Source organism: Schistocerca piceifrons, chromosome 1 (genome assembly GCF_021461385.2).
Source record: "Schistocerca piceifrons isolate TAMUIC-IGC-003096 chromosome 1, iqSchPice1.1, whole genome shotgun sequence".
Lineage (NCBI taxonomy): Eukaryota > Metazoa > Arthropoda > Insecta > Orthoptera > Acrididae > Schistocerca > Schistocerca piceifrons.
Window position 1 is genome coordinate 721914734 of NC_060138.1, and position 17516 is coordinate 721932249.

Below are 17516 nucleotides of genomic sequence, written 5' to 3' on the forward strand. Positions count from 1 at the left end.
CTTGAACGTAGATGTTTGCAGATAAAAAGAGTGTGTGGATGAAATTATCCTGCCAAAATTAAAAATTCTAGAACACAGAGTGTAGTAAAATACAATAAATGAAACAGAACGTATACCACACTTCACATGGAATTTTTGCCAATAACATTACATTCTGTCCCGTTCAGTCATGCATTATCTCAGTTGTCACCAATGAAGTTCATTTCTCACACCCAAGTACCGAGAAAAGATGTTTGCATTAATTTTTACTTAATTAATCATATATTTTTAGCTAATCAGTTTCGGATATGACCACCCATCATCTTCGGCCAGAGCATATATAGTCAGTGGGCATTACATTACTCAGCTATGTAGTTTCTTATTATAATGCCTAACGTACAAACTCTTGTATGTTGGAACAGGAACAATCTTTTAGAATACAAAACGATGGGACGGTTCATGCTACGGCTTGCTTGTAGCAAAGTTAACACCGTTCTACAAATCCTTATACAAGTATATTTACTATACGATTCTTGTATTAGTGCAATAATAAGCATAAATATGTTTCACCCAGCACTCACTCTCACCACCGCTCAAACCACCTCGTGTGTAGGTGATCCTATTCAGTTTATGTGTTATTGATCCGTTTTTGGTGTACATAATAGCATATATTATTATTTTTAAAAACAGATGAAATTACAGTGTCATGTAGTTTAAACAATACAAGTCAGTAATCAAATGAAGTAATGTAGGCATTGTTTATGTTTTCTTGTCTTTGCTGCTTCTAAGTCATTTGAGGTGTGGTCCGTCTTAACCTGCCATCACAGACACTTAAGGAAAAAGGAAAATAAATAAATAGTATTTATGATTCCCTCGACTTAAAATTAACCTCCTTCCCAGAGTAGGCCCTACCACACACAATAACATACCCAAATACATAACAAACGAACTAATATGAAACTACATACATACATACATAAAACACAAACAGAAGACGAACGAAAAGCACACAGCGAACAGTTGGCATCACTATATTCAGTAAACACATGCAACAAACACATACCGAAACTGAGGTGTTAAACTGAAATATGTTCGAAGACGCCGAAAATAGATCCTGGTTTATGCAGACCAACCAAGCACAACTCCAGAAATATCACTAATGGAATAATAAGATCACAAACTCATAAGTGGAACCGAGTAGTAATTTAACCTCGCGAAACTAGCGCTGCAAAGAATAACGAAAGAAACTGCAATATGGGAACATATCCATAATCATTATGTAACACAAATGTTATAAACATGTATTATAGGCTACTGCAGACGCTTGATAAATAAAAAGAAGCGAAAGAAGAAGGCACAAAAAAATAGTGTTTCATTTCGTTTGATATACGGACCAAATCTCAGTTATCTCAGAGACGGTCTACATATTATTTTTTTAAAGTGTATGGGTGTATTTGAGAAAAAACTTAGCACGGATTTCGCTTATGTACAGATTATGCAGAAAATTCACTTTACAATAATCTTTGTTCAGCATAAGACGAAGAATTAGCATTACACGTTACAGCTAGTGATCGTGAAGTTGCCTCTAATCTGTTTTTCTACTTTATTGATGGGTAGACAAGGGTCTTGCCACAAACTCACAGATGAAATACATGACAATTGAAAAGTCATCCACTGGCACAGTCTCCGTATTTTTTGCACGTTTTATAAAGACGCACGCTAATTGGTGCAGTAGATTAGTAATTTGCTCGCTTTACAGTGTCTGTACAAAAGTGGTCATTGTATTTATTCCACGCCAGCGCGTAATTCACGACTTTCTGAGCCAATACTCACACGATCCACGCAGTCTTTGTATTTTGATAGAGCTTACGTTGTGGTAACCCGTTCTTCAGAAGAACTTTTGCGTCAAATGTGAATAATGTTGCAGTACAGGCATTCCAACAGAATATGTGTGTGAGGTAGTTATCAGAGTGCCGGCAGATGCCAGCAGCGGCTGCGCAGCTTACCTGCTCTCCAGATACCGCCGGAGTCACTGCTGTCGCCTCTCGTCTCCTTCCTTATCGCTGCGTTCCGCTTACACGAGATCAGCTGATCCAGCCCGCTCTGCCACACCCTGGTATACGGCGTCGTCTGTCGGTGACTCGCTAATTCCTGTATGTATTTACTGACGTCCAGTCATAATCTGTTATCGTTCTTTTTCGTTTTATCTTCTATCAGGGTACGTTCTTAAATTCAGCCTCTGACATTTTCACTTCCACTACTTCTCCAGACTGGCTGAAAAGCTACGTTATGGCGCGGAAAAATTGTAATACCAGGACTCGATGAATCCAAACGCGAAGGATGTGTTGGACAACATACCGGCAAAGTGTGATTTAAGATTACTGAGCAGCGAAGTCTCTTGGGTCATCAATAAAGTCAGTTCAACGCCAAGCTCACCTGCTGAATGGTAGCAGTAGAAGTGTGAAAACTCCCTCTTCATACTGCCCCTCAGTGATGTTTGTCTGGATGTTAGAGGCACACATTGCAAAAATTAGTCACCCTGTGGAGAAATAGAGCTAAAATCGACAAGGAAGAGAGTACATAACTTCCTCCAGGTTTGCGTTATCCGGCTGAAGTTATTCAGTGATGATCAGAGGTCGCTCAGCTACGAAAGTGAGCGGATGTTGATTGCTATTGTTCACACGCCGTTCCAAACAGAGCCGGCCGAGGAGGCCGAGCGGTTCTAGGCGCTACAGTCTGGAACTGCGCAACCGCTACGGTTGCAGGTTCGAATCCTGCCTCGGGCATGGATGTGTGTGATGTCCTTAAGTTAGTTAGGTTTAAGTAGTTCTCAGTTCTAGGGGACTGATGACCTCAGAAGTTAAGTCCCATAGTGCTCAGAGCCATTTGAACCATTTTGTTCCAAACAGACCCACATGTCTTCTGTGGGATTAAGATCGCGTGATTTAGTGGGCCGCTCGGGTTGCGATAGGATGGCTGAAAGTTGGCCATTCAACGAAGCACAGTCCATGGCTCGTGGTCTTGCGGTAGCGTTCTCGCTTACCGCGCACAGGGTCCCGGGCTCGATTCCCGGCGGGGTCAGGGATTTTCTCTGCCTCGAGATGACTGGGTGTTGTGATTCTTCATGATCATTTCATCCTCATTCACTCGTAAGTCGCCGTAGTGGCGTTAAAGAACTTGTGGAGCGGCGGCCGAACCGCACCGCGAGGGGTCTCCCGGCCACCAATGCCATACGCTCATTATTAACGAAGCACATAGGGTGGTCAACAATACCGGAACATCAGCGAACACAACACATTACAAGGTCTCATACAATGTAGCGATCACACACTCTTCTGTGCAATGTAGACCATAAAAGCTCAATAATATGTACATTCACAATTAAGTTTTCACTCTGCAATGGATTGTGTGCCGATGTGAAAGTTCGTAGCAGATTGAAACTGTATGACGGACGGGGACGGCTGGAACAAAGGAGTCCTAGTACTGCAAGTGTCCGCCCCGATAGCTGAGTGGGATGACCGCCGTCATGGGGCTCCACACGATGCGAAATCTTTTATCAACTTGGAACATGGAATCAGTACGCAGATGGGCCATGCATACTATTAGTTTCAAATTCTATTTGATGCTTTCGAAGGTACTCTTGTTCTGTTCTTGCTACGGTCGTACATTCTAATTTTTTTTCTTGTAACTGAAAGACGCCTTTTTCCTTATTAAAAAAACGTTAGTAGAGAAAAAAAAACAAAAAAATGGCAACCGAGCGAGACTCCCGTCCAGGCGACCCTGGTTCGTGGCCCGTCTATGCTACTTTTGTTTCCTTTTTTTTTCAAAAGCCTGTTTTAATTTATAATTAATCATGAAAATTACGCAAGGACTTGATTAAAAGGAGTTGCAAGCCTCTATAAATCAAAATTGCACATTGCGTGTCAAATTTTGTTTCAATCTTTTGCGTTTTTTTTAACAGGAAATTAAAAAAAAAGAAAAATATTTGGTAGCGTTGTAGAATGGTAAACCAGTGCAAACCGTGGTCGGTGGTCCAAGTTACAATGGTTTTTCTGGCTTTATTAAAAAAGAAAGAAAAGGTGTCAGCACGGCGGTCTGCCATGCCAAGGGGTCGGGTTCGATTCCCGGCTGGGTCGGAGATTTTCTCCGCTCAGGGACTGGGTGTTGTGTTCCTCATTATCATTTCATCATCGTCAGTGAAAGGCAACGGGAAACTACCACTGGAATCACTTCCCTAGACGCTCATGCGATGGACTTCTCTGACGAGGCTTCTCCCATGACAAGACCTGCCGTAAGGCAGAACACACTTCTGTGAGGTGCGGAAGGTAGGAGATGAGGTACTGATGGAAGTATGGCCCTAACGACAGGCTGTGAAGCGTGCTTAGGTAGCTAAGATTGTAGAGCACTTGTACGTCAAAGGCGAAGTTCGCACGTTCGACTCCCGGTCCGGCACACAGTTTTAATCTGCCAGAATGTTTCCGTGGTTAGACCTGCTGTCTGTGGTGACCGGAGGAGATGCGACAGTTCATCCTCCTGCTCATAAAACCAGTCCTTGACGATTGGCGATGTGTGTCATCTTCCACAGCATCACCTTTAGACAACAAACATTGTATCATCGGATAGACTAGATCAGCCAAAATGATCCCATAAGCCTCGGCAGAGTAACCATGTGACCCACGGAACACCACGATATGGCTGTCGAAATCATGAACGAGTCGTCATCATCGTTCATTCTTGGCACCAAGCAGTCTGCGTCATAGTTTTGGGATGACGTACGCCAGACGTGAACTAGTCTGGAGTTGGAAACTGTGTGGAATAAGACAGATCCGACCACACAAATTTCTTCCGTTGCACCATGGTCCAGATGCAAAAGGCATGGGCTAGCGATATTCCAATTTACAGATAGTGGTAGTAATCGCATACAAAAGGTATACAAGGGCAGTACATTGGCGAAACTACCGTTTGTACTCAAGTGATCCATATGAAAAGGTTTCCGATGTGATTAAGCACGGACGACGAGAATTAACAGACTCTGAATGCGGACTAGTTGCAGCTGGATTCGCGGGACATTCCATTCCGGATATCGTTAGGGATTCAATATTCCGAGAACCGCAGAGTCAATTGTGTGCCGAGAGTACCAAATATCAGGCTTTACCTCTCACCACGGACAATGCAGAGGCAGACGGCCTTCACTTAACGACCGAGAGCAGCGGCGTTTCCGTAGAGTTGTCAGTCTTAACAGGTAAGTAATACTGTGACATAATGGCAGAAAACAGTGTGGGACGTACGGTGAACGTGTCCGTTAGGACACTGCTGTGAAATTTGGCGTCAATGGGCTATGGCAGCAGACGACCGATGCGTGTGCCTTTGGTAACAGCACATCACCTGCAGCGCCTCTCCTGGGTTCGTCACTATATCGGAACTAATTCAGCTGTAGGCTTTGTTGTAGAACAGAAAATAAAAAACAATCTTATGGATACAGACTGTACCTCCGACAGAACAGCAAAACTTGTTCCCAAAATAAACATAAAATACTCCGTGTGAAATACTTAAGACAATATCACAGTCACTTTGTGGTGAAGACGTACAAGATCTCTGTGAAAATTTACAGAAACTGCAGAATGCTGCTACAGGAAAATAAATAGGATTTTCCTGCGAAAGTAGGAAGAAAATTACATAACAATTCTTTATTGGGAACTTTGGAATAAGATATGAGAAATGATGGAGGGCAGATGTTAGTAGCATTTCTATGTCTACAAACATAGCCCGCAAGTCACCATAAGGCTTACACCATTATTACTTACTTTCTTTCCTCGTCCATCTCTGCATGGTTCTGTACGAACCATGATTTCTCTTGTGTTCGTGATCCTTAACGATATGTGCGTTGGTGGCAGAAAAATCGTTTTGTGATTCGTTGAGAATGCCGGTTTCTAAACTCCCTCGACGGAGTTTTGCGAAAAGAACGTCTTCTCTCCTCCATGTATTCCCATTTGAATTCGTGGAACATTTCCGTAACGCTCACGTTTTGGTCTAACCTACCAGTAACAAATCTGGCAGCGCTATTCTGAATTGCTTCAATGTCTTCCTTTCATCCAGTTTTGTTGGGGGTTCCTGTACACTCAATCAGTACTCAAGAATTGGTCGCACAAGTGTTCTGTTCGTTACACTCTCCTAAAGCCTCGCACTAAACTGAAGTCCTCGAAGGTCTTCTTTAACTTTTCGAAATGGAAATCGAATGGGGCCAAGTGGGGACTGTATGAAGTATGATCGATGACAGTGAACCCAAGGCGTCGGACTGCTGCAGGCGTTGCAGCGCTGGTGTGTGGTTAGGTATTGTCACGTTGAAGGAGAGGATGTGAACGAACCCTTCGAATTCAGACTCGATTACTGTACGCTGTTTCTCAGGCGCCGACATACGTTACATACCGCCGTGTTACACGCTACGGTTCGCAGCCCTCTAGCGGCAGAGGGCTGCAACTTGTGTCAGCGAAGCGGGAAATTCGACTTGAGTAAAAAGCACTCCGTCTTCAGGCCACAAGTGGCCCACCGGGACCATCCGACCGCCGTGTCATCCTCAGTTGAGGATGCGGATAGGAGGGGCGTGTGGTCAGCACACCGCTCTCCCGGTCGTTATGATGGTTTTCTTTGACAGGAGCCGCTACGATTCGGTCGAGTAGCTCCTCAATTGGCATTACAAGGCTGAGTGCACCCCGAAAAATGGCAACAGCGCATGGTGGCGGGATGATCACCCAACCAAGTGCCGGCCACGCCCGACAGCGCTTAACTTCGGTGGTCTCACGGGAACCGGTGCATCCACTGCGGCAAGGCACTTGAGTAATAAGCATGACATATAATAGCTCAACCGATATTGAGTACAGAATAAAAAATTCAGAAGCATTACTTTTCAGCAAGCCCTCGTACGATGCCTCGAAATGATTTCAACAGAAATAGTTAAACCTGGAAATAAAGCAACAAAAAGGGAACGTACAAAGTTATTTACAGTCTACGTAGGACTGCCGTTCCAGAAACCTGGTGATTAGATTTTGGGGGGATACTCATTGCTACATTTCACCCATTCTTCTGACTGATACTACATATTTTGTGTGGAATTATCAATGGGAGATTTGGTGGCCAATCTAGATGCTATAAGATAGGATACTCGAGCGTTCCTCAAACCAGGAACGTACGCCTGTAACCTGTGAGTTTAGTTATTGGCACCTTGTGGACGTGAGTGTCCACAGCGTACGCACCATCAAGATGCAGGTAAAAAGGCTATACTTGTTCTCCAACAATATTCAAATAAGCTTTCCGGTTCGAGTACATGGCAATCTGAATGAGTGGGCCACGTTATTGTGCACATCCCTTAATATCACAGAACCACATATGGCTTGAACTCTGCACATAGCGGATTACACGCCTCATTGTGCCTTAAGTACACTGGTCTCTTTAACTCATTTCAATAGAGCCAAAACCGTCGGACTGTATTCCACGGCCAGCCGATGTGGCCGAGCGGTTCTAGGCACTTCAGTCTGGAACCGCGCGACCGCTACGGTCGCAGGTTCGAATCTTGCCTCCTGAATGGATGTGTGTGATGTCCTTAGGTTAGTTTGGTTTAAGTAGTTCTAAGTTCTAGGGGACTGATGACCTCAGATGTTAAGTCCCATAGTGCTCAGAGGCATTTGAACCATTTCTATTACACGCCTCCAGCCAAAAACTGTCCAGTTTGTGCGTAATTTGGCCCACTGAAGACCTGCAGCTGTATGTGCGGCTGTAAATATAACCTTTTGCGAGGTTCCAGACTGCAAAGAGTCATTGCATGCGGTTCCCTTCGCAATGTTCGTGCAGAAACTGGATGAGATTCCTATCAAGTTAAAAAGCGAAAGTCATTGATCAGCCGTGGCCCAGGTCTCCATCCTTGTCCTTTACGGTGTCTTTATGAGCGACTAGGACGCTCCAAAGTCATCAGTGTGCTCCTTTAATTGGTGGTCGGGTGAGCTTAAAATACTCCCCATCATAATGTACAAGATATTCATCACAGTTTGTACCAACCACAAAAAAATACGCAATATATTAATCAGGCAAAAGTATTAATAGGTTGCAAATTCTATCATCAGCATGGTGATGAAAATATTGTCTCTGTTTTATTCAGTTCTTTTCAGATAGACCTGACACTCGACACATGTTTAGAAATATGTCTAGAGGAGGAGGAGGACATTAGTGTTTAACGTCCCGTCGACAACGAAGTCATTAGAGACGGAGCGCAAGGTCGGGTGAGGGAAGGATGGGGAAGGAAATCGGCCGTGCCATTTCAAAGGAACCATCCCGGCATTTGCCTGAAGCGATTTAGGGAAGTCACGGAAAACCTAAATCAGGATGGCCGGAGACAAAAATGTCTAGAAGTTTGCCTCCTATCCCTGCATTTACTTAATACAACACATTTCAGAAATATAGATCCCTCCTTCAAATACATTGGCTTTAACGAAAATTATATCATTGTTCACTGCTTGTCCAGTCCGTCAGCTAGTGTGGAGCAATGTGTCCAATATCAAGTAGATTCTGTGTGTTTGTAAACTTATCCTATGAACATATATTTTCTCTCATTTTCTGTTACTATCAGTCGAATCATCAGCATTTACGATTAAAAAATGAACCATCAGATTAAATACTTTCTGTTGTCAGAGAAGATAAACTGAAAAAAGCAGATTTATTTATATGAGATTACTAAATTAACAGTCTAATGAAGACGGTTTTAAGAGTTGAGTGTAAACCGAGAATATTACAGAAAACCTTATCTGCATGAAGAACGTTCTTGCCTTCAGGCACTAGTGAAGCAGAAATCGGACACGAAGTACAGCATACATACTTTACTCTCAGTCAGTGTTCCACTGACATGAATCGCCTGCCGAACTGCGAAAGAATGTTTATACGTTATTGTTACATGGACAAAAGAGTTGGGAAACAAGTCGCAAGAGATTCTGAGCAACTGTTGAAATGCCTAATATGTGAAAATTATAGTTCGTAATGGGACGATTATATCCCTAAGCCTGCGACTAAGTCTTGTTATGATTGCCACATGTAACGATGCTGTAAAATTTTTTACTCAACTGGAGTATATGAGACATTTTAACACTTAACGAAACTCTTTGTTTGTTTAGCCAGTAGTAAACCACTCACGTCACACTGCGAACCTATTTTTTATTTTAACTGCCATGTATGGAGACGTATTTTAAATACGCTCTTCTATGAAATATAGACTTCAACTGTAGTACACTATTTCGATAAAGTTGTGTACATAAAATAGTTGGACGTAGCAGTGAGGTATCGCGTCACAGGTCCACTTAAAGACAAGATACGAACCTCTATTAAAGCTTGGGGAAATATCTCTGGAGATCGATAGTGACACAGGAATGGAGTTCACGGAGGCAGTACGGGGGCCACACCCACTACAACCTACTTTACACGAGGGGTACAGCACAGTTCGTAATAGTCTTGTCGTGCTATCGCTTATGCTGTATTCATTGTTCTGTACACCCATCAGATTTAGGTTTCCCTAGATTTCCTTAAATCAAGTTGAACGAAAGCCGAAAAGGAGCCAGCAAACCTCTTTCCTCAGTATTCCCCTAGTCGAACCTTGTGTCACGTCTATACCGACATCGTCGTCGACTGGGTGTTATACCCTAACTGCCATTCATGCTTCTTACCAGCTTTGTAATTAAGTTACTGTTAGTGGAGTGTCTCCTGCCAGCTCTTCAGTGACCTACTTTTTACAGTCATGGCAGTACATCGATGGCTCCATGAAGTCATTTCTTCTGCCTCGTATTTCTATTTTTGTACTCAAAGTAAATGTCTGCCGATACAAAAAAAGGAAACATTATTAACAGCAACATCAGCAAATACAATGGCAGGAAAAAGAACAGTACCTACAGCTCTTGGGGCAGATTCTTAAACGATAACGGCTTGGAGAATGTTTAACGTTCCACATATGTGTCTCAAAAAAATAGTTTCGAATGTAGGTGTGCTATCTCCTGGGTAGTCAAACAAAAGGTGCTGGTCAGCATCTGGACGGAATTGTTATTGTATAAGAAATATTCCAGTCAATCACAGTCTTCTTAAATTGCGAACATCTGTCAACTAAGCACTAAAAGTTGCATTACATGTCGCGAATGTGGGAAGTCATATCAAATGGTTCAAATGGCTCTGAGCACTATGGGACTTAAACATCTGAGGTCATTAGTCCCCTAGAACTTAGAACTACTTAAACCTAGCTAACCTAAGGACATCACACACATCCATGCCCGAGGCAGGATTCGAACCTGCGACCGCAGCGATCGCGCGGTTCCAGACTGAAGCGCTTAGAACCGCTCGCCACATCGGCCGGCGGAAGTCATATCCAGATTCTTCATACCAAGCCATACCTCAGACAAAGAAATGTAGGAGGAGGCATTAAATACTCTCTTTTGCCAAATTACTGTAGATCGTGTAACTATTCAAAGAGGCACAATCTATAGACAGATGTTGTCACCGAATGATATACACTGGTGTCCAAAACGTAAGGCCGGAAGTTACTTTCTTATGATGTGTCACTGTCAACCAATATAGCTCGATGAAACTTGGACCATAGAAAGAATTGCTACAGTGTAGTACGGAAGGTAATTGAAAGAAATACGCAATGAGAGGAACAGAAACATTCCAGTCAATCATAGCCTTCTTAAATTGCGAACATCCGTCAACTAAGCACTAAAAATTGCTTTACATGTCGCGAATGTGGGAAGTCATATCCAGGCACTTCTGTTCAGCGATAATAATTACGCTGATGGTCCCATGGAGATTAAAAAAGGACGAAGATAATTCTTAAGATGGTGTGTGGTCACCACAGATGACAGTGCTTTCTATGCAAAGTCCTTCCATGTTGGTCACAAGATTAGTAACGAGTTCCTGGGGTAGGGCATCCCATTTGGTTCACGAAAACGACCATGCTCGGCAGTGTTCTGAGTGCATTGCGTGTTCCCACCTCATGTCCAGTGTATGTCCGGGATTGTATAACATGATCGCTTTGTTGGTAGACGCCAGGTGTCCCTATCCCAAGTTGGTCTTTGACTGACCCTGGCAACTGGACATGAACTCGACACGTCACCTGAAGGCGATGAGTAGAAAACGCGTCGAAACTTTGCGGCAAAACGACGTCACAAGATGCGTGATAACCGAAGATATTTCATCAAAGATATTCTCCTTCAATATGGAACTAACTGAATATGCAATAATACAGTCTGTTATAGAGGCCTCTGCTCTGCTAGGTATTTTTAACTACCTGTAGGCAGACGGAATCTCTACCAAAAAGAGTAGAATGCGACTGAAATATTGGTACATCCACTATGCATATAAGGAAGCAGAAATATAGTACAAAGGCTTAGTCTACCGACAGTGGGTGTCAGTGGAGTGAAAAAGAAAGAAGAGGACTTCTGGTCAGACTAAAATGGGGTAATACTCGTATGAACACTAGCAGAAAATAATGTAACAGAGGTAAGATTTGTATTTAATAGGAAGGTAGTGTATAGTAAGCAAGCTACAGTGAAAAGTTCTATGATGGCTTATTCTCATCAGAAATGACAGCGAACCAACGCCAAGGGCAATAGCTCAGCTATGCATGTCAACGTCACGAACAGCAGATGAAGAGAGAAAGTGTATAAGGATCTTGGACGTGTAATTCAGGAGAAAATCTTATAATCATGGTTGACTGGACCGGAGAAGAAATAGCCTCACAGGAGAACATAAGGGGAATGAGAGTGGGAATACGGTCTCGGCAAAGGGAATGAGAGAGGAAGAAAAACCCTCATGAGTCTCGCAATAAATTTCAGCTGATAACAGCGAGTACACTGTTCGATAACCACAGGAGGGGGAGGTATACTTGAAAAAGGCCCGAAGACACAAAAATTCCAGCTGGGTTTCATTGTAGTCAGACAAATTTTACGAAATCAGGAACTAGATTGGCCGTCGTACCCAATGGCGGATAGAGACTCAGATCACAATCTATTGCTTGATGAACCGAGGAGGTATGAAAATATTCAGAAGCACATAGGAATTCAGCATTATGAGTCATTTAAGACTTAGATAAAAAGGAACTGATTGACGAAACGAGGAGGTACGAAACCGACAGAAGAATGTAGTAACTCAGCGATGTAAGTCAGTTAAGAATAAGATGAAAAGGGAAGCCAAGGTGAAATGGTTGCATAAAAAATGCGAAGAAATGGAAAAAGATATGGTCACTGGAAGCACTTATAGAAAATGAGTTAAAATTAAGAGTGCAAGAGGAATTCCAACTTCAAGGAGGTCCAGTGTTAGAATCAGGGTTTTAAAAAAGCTTTGGTCTTGCAATCAAATAAGGCAGAAGGCATAGTTCACATTCCTTGGGAATTTCTAAAATCATTGGGATAAGTGGGAGCCATGACACTACACATGTTGATTTGAAGAATTAATGGATATCCAGAGATATCATTCATTACACTTAAGGCAAAATACCATCCACACAATCTCGAAGACTGCAAGGGCAGATATATGTGAGGAATATTGCACAATCAGCTTAATAACTCATGCATCTAAGTTGCTTGCAAGTATTATTCACAGAAGAAAGTTGAGGGTCTGTTACATGACGGTCAGTTTGACTTCCGGAGAGGTAAAGGCACGAGAGAGTCAATTCTGACATTCCGCTTGATAATGGAAGTGAGACCTAAGTAAAACCATGACCCGTTCAAAGGCTTTGTCGACCTTCCAAACAGGTTAGGCAATGGAAATTGTGCAAGGACGTTCGAATGTTCGGGAAAGTAGGTGTAAGCCGGCCGGAGTGGCCAAGCGGTTCTAGGCGCTACAGTCTGGAACCGCGCGACCGCTACGGTGGCAGGTTCGAATCCTGCCTCGGGCATGAATGTGTGTAATGTCCTTAGGTTAGTTAGGTTTAAGTAGTTCTAAGTTCCAGGGGACTGATGACCTCAGAAGTTAAGTCCCATAGTGCTCAGAGCCATTTGAACCATTTTTTTGAAAGTAGGTGTAACCTGTAGAAGAAGTCCCGTAATATGCAATACGCTCAAGAACCTAGAGAGAAAAATAAGGATGTAACGCGAAGAAGAAGTTTACAGGATGAATTTTCAGTCTACAGCGGAGTGTGCGCTGATATGGAACTTCCTGGAGGATTAAGATTTTGTGCCGCACACTACGCTGCAGAGTGAAAATTATTTCGGAAAAAGTCCCTTAGGCTGTGGCTGAGCAATATCTTCGCTAGATCCTTTGTTCTGGGAGTGCTAGTCTTGCAAGTTTCGTAGGAAAACTTCTGTGAAGTTTGAATGATAGGAGACAAGGTACTGGCAGAAATAAAGCTTTGACGGCGAGTCGTCAGTCCTGCTCGCGTAGCTCGGCTGGCAAGAACTTGCCTGCGAAAAGCAAAGGCCCCAGATTTGCGTCTCACTCCGGGGTACAGTTTTAATCTGCCAGGAATTTCCACTGGGAAGAAGTGTTCCGATTAGATAGTATATAAGACAGATGTAGTCTTTCCTCCCTACTGTTCAATTTGTTCAACGAAGAAGGAATGACTGAAATAAAAGAAAGTTTTGGGAGTGAGATTAAAATTCAGAGTGACAGAATACCAATGATTAGATTCGCTGATAATATTGCTATTCTCAGTGAAAGAGAAGAAGAGTTAGAGTACTTGTTGAATGAAGTGAAAAGTCTAATGACCAAACACGATGGTTTGAGAGCAAACCAAAGAAAGATGAAGGAAATGGGGATTAGCAGAAAGGAGATTAGCGGTAAAGTTAACATAGAAATTGGGTGCGACGAACTGAAGAAATGCTGATATTGGGGAGCAACGTAACACGTTACTGAAGAAGCAAGAACGACTTAAAAAACAGACTAGCACTGGCAGGGGGGTAATTTCATGACAAAAGAAGTCTGTTAGTATCAAACATTGGCCTAATTTGAGGAAGAAATTTCTGAGAGTATCACTTTGGAGCACAGAATTCCACAAAAGTGAATCATAGACCAGTGGAAGAACTGGAAAAGCCGAGAATCGAAATGTTTGACGTGTGATGCTGCACAAGGATGTTTAAAATTACGCAGACTGGCAAGATTTCCACGAAGTCCGAAAACAATCCTCGGTAGATATTAGAATAGTGAAAAGGACATACGACAAACATACACTACATGAAATCGAAGAAGACTTCAAGAGACATGAAACGAGAAATTTCTACCGAGTTTTTAGGGGAAATATAAAAGGTTATCAGTCTCAAAATATTTGCTTAAAAATGTATTGATAAACTCCTTAATTGCGAAAAGCCTAAAGAAAAATTACTCCTCACGAAAACTGTACCAAAACCATATTCAAAGCCGCCTTCAATAACAGAGGTAGAAAAATAACTAAAAAACAACAGAGCCCCAGGAGAAGACGGCATTATCACCGAGATCTGGAAACTCAGAGACCACACCATCACAAAGAAAATCCATGAAATTCTTACAGAAATATGGAATACAGAGAAAACTCCACGGGAATGGATATGTGCATTGATTCATCCACTCCACAAAAAGGGTGACAAGACAGATCCTAATAACTAGCAGAGGTAACTCACTAATACCGGTCACCTACAAAATTCTCTCTAAGGCTTTACTCAACAGACTAGAACCACAAGCTGATACAAAGATAGGTGAATATTGAGCGGGCTTCAAAAGAGGAAGGTGCTTTATTGAACAAATCTGAAAACTGCGAACGCTCTTGACGGTCAGACAGACGAACGACACTGTAATCATTTTTGTGGACATTATGACGGCCTACGACTCCACCGACACGCAGATTCTCTTTGACACGTTAGAACAATATGCAATAGACACCCATACAACATGAATGGTGGGCTCCATGTGGTTCCCAAGTCGTGCAGCGACCGTAAATCAAAAAATTACAAAATATGCAGTAACCACTCGCAAAATCATGTTATTATTTATATATCACTACTCAGGGCACATATTGGTTGAAAGCACCGATGATGAATTAATCAGTTGAAATCGATTTGCAAAAGTGAATAAATAATAACATGATTTTGCGACTGGTTACTGCTTATTTGTTAACCCATACAACAGTCATTTACAGACACCACCTCTAAGATAAAATTTAAGGGAGAAATCACAGACTCATTCGAGATACATACAGGGGTGGTCAGACATGGAAACGATCTCTCATCGCTTTTACTCAATTTTGGCTCGGACAAAATTATTAAACAATTGGAAGAAAAAGTAAAAGGAATTCAGTTAGGATGAAAACGTACAAACAAGATGATCATAAAATGCATGGTATCTCCAGATGACCTGGAATTACTCAGCAACGATGGAAATGAAGAAGAAGAAGAAGAAGAAGAAGCACTGGAATACTTACATGAAGTCTCCTCGAAAACAGGTCTACAGATATAGTATGAAAAGACACAATACATGGAGAGAAAGAACAACAACAATCGAGCCATCTACACAAAATACGGAAATGTTAACAGAGTGGAAAAATTCAAACGACTTGGGTAATATTTAGAAATAGGAGGATCAAATAAAGCATCGAAAATACAAAGAACAGAGAAACTTCAAAAAGCATACAAACTGACATGGACGCACCACAGCAAAAGAAGTATTTCAAGACAGGCTAAACTGAGGCATTAAAGTACAGTTATGCTACCAGAAGGACTCAACACCTCAGAAACGACCACAATCAGAGCATCAGGCATTACAGAGAAAAAAAGGACCATAAAATCCTCAGAAAAATTATTCAATCCGTACACAGAAATGGTATATGGATGAAGCGACCGACCAAAGAATTATATGAACACACAGACAGGCTCACAGATACGGTCAGAAAACGCCGACTAAAATTCTTTGGACACATACCTAGAATGAACAACAACAGACTTAGAAAGAGGATTTTCGATGTAGTAAACAGTTCAGTCAAAAAAACCAACTGGTTTCAAGAAATATAAGAAGACCTAAACAAGGTGGGATCGGTACTGAAATGGTAAATGTAAGAGAGACGTTCAGAAACAAAATTATGAACACGTAATTTGAAGCAAAAGAAAGGAAGAGAACAGGTAAAACAAGAACGGAACAAAGGAATGAAGAGGTTTTGGGAAGAGGAAAAGGAGAAGGAAACAAGAAAAAAATAAATGCTCATATATATATAACAGAGGGAAAACGACATATGACAAACATAGACTGAATAAAAACGAGGAAAAATTCAAGAGAAATAAGGCGAGAAATCTATACAGAATATTCAGGGAAATGTCACAAAGAAAATTCATAAAATTCTCACAAAAATATGGCGTACAGAGAAAATTCCACAGGAATGGAAAAGTGCATTGATTCACTGAATTCACAAAAAGGGTGACAAAACAGACTAATAATTACGAAGTTATCTCATTAACGGTCAGCTTCAAAATTCTCTCCAAGGAATTACTCAACAGACTTGATCCACAAGCTGATACAAAGATAGGTGAACAGCAAGTAGGCTTCAGAAAAGGAAGATCCTGTACTTAACTGACTTGGAACCTGTGAACGGCGTTGCAGGTCAGACGGACGAACAACGCTGTAGGGACATTCTTAGGCTCTAAGAAAGCCTGTGACTCCATAAACAGGCGGACTCTCTTTGATACGTTAGAAGAATATCAAAACTCATGTAATGGGCACTTACAGACACCACATCCAAAATAAAATTTATGGGACACACACTGGGGTCAGACAAGGAGATGGTCACTCATCGAATTTGTTGAACACGGTCTTAGACAAAGTTATGAAACTACAGGAAGAAAAAGTAAAAGGGATTCAGTTAGGAAGAACATGTGCAGACAAGACAATCATAAAATGCCTGGCATATGTGGATGACCTGGCAATACTCAGCAACAATAGACAAGCAGCTCAGGAAACACTGCAATACTTATAAGACTTCTCTGCCAAAACAGGTCCACAAATATCATATGAGAAAAGTCAGTACATGGAGTGAAAGAGGAACACCACACAAGCCATGTACACAAAATACAGAAAGTTGAGCAGAGCAAAAAAGTTCAAATATCTTGAGGAAAATATACAAATACGAGGATCAAACAAGGCACCCAGCATAGAACGAACAGTAAATGTTCAGAAAGCGTACAAGCTGACATGGTCGCACTGCAGTACAAGAAACATTTCAAGACAGGCCAAACTCAGGCGCTGCAACACAGTGTCCTGTACGACTGACATGTTTTACGATTAGTATTTGAATATGTTCCAGTGGGAATACATGTGGATGGGCACGAGTTATCTGAGAGATGGGGAGGAAGAGATGGACATGGACCGATAGAGGTGAAATTAAGAGACGGGAAATATAGAAGAGGGAGGAGGAGATGGACAGATGGAGAGCTAGGAAGATGACGCTCACAGAGGGGGGAAAGGGGAAACTGACAGAGAAGGAGAGAGGAAGATGGTTCAAATGGCTCTGAGCACTATGGGACCTAACATCTCTGGTCATCAGTCCCCTAGAACTTAGAACT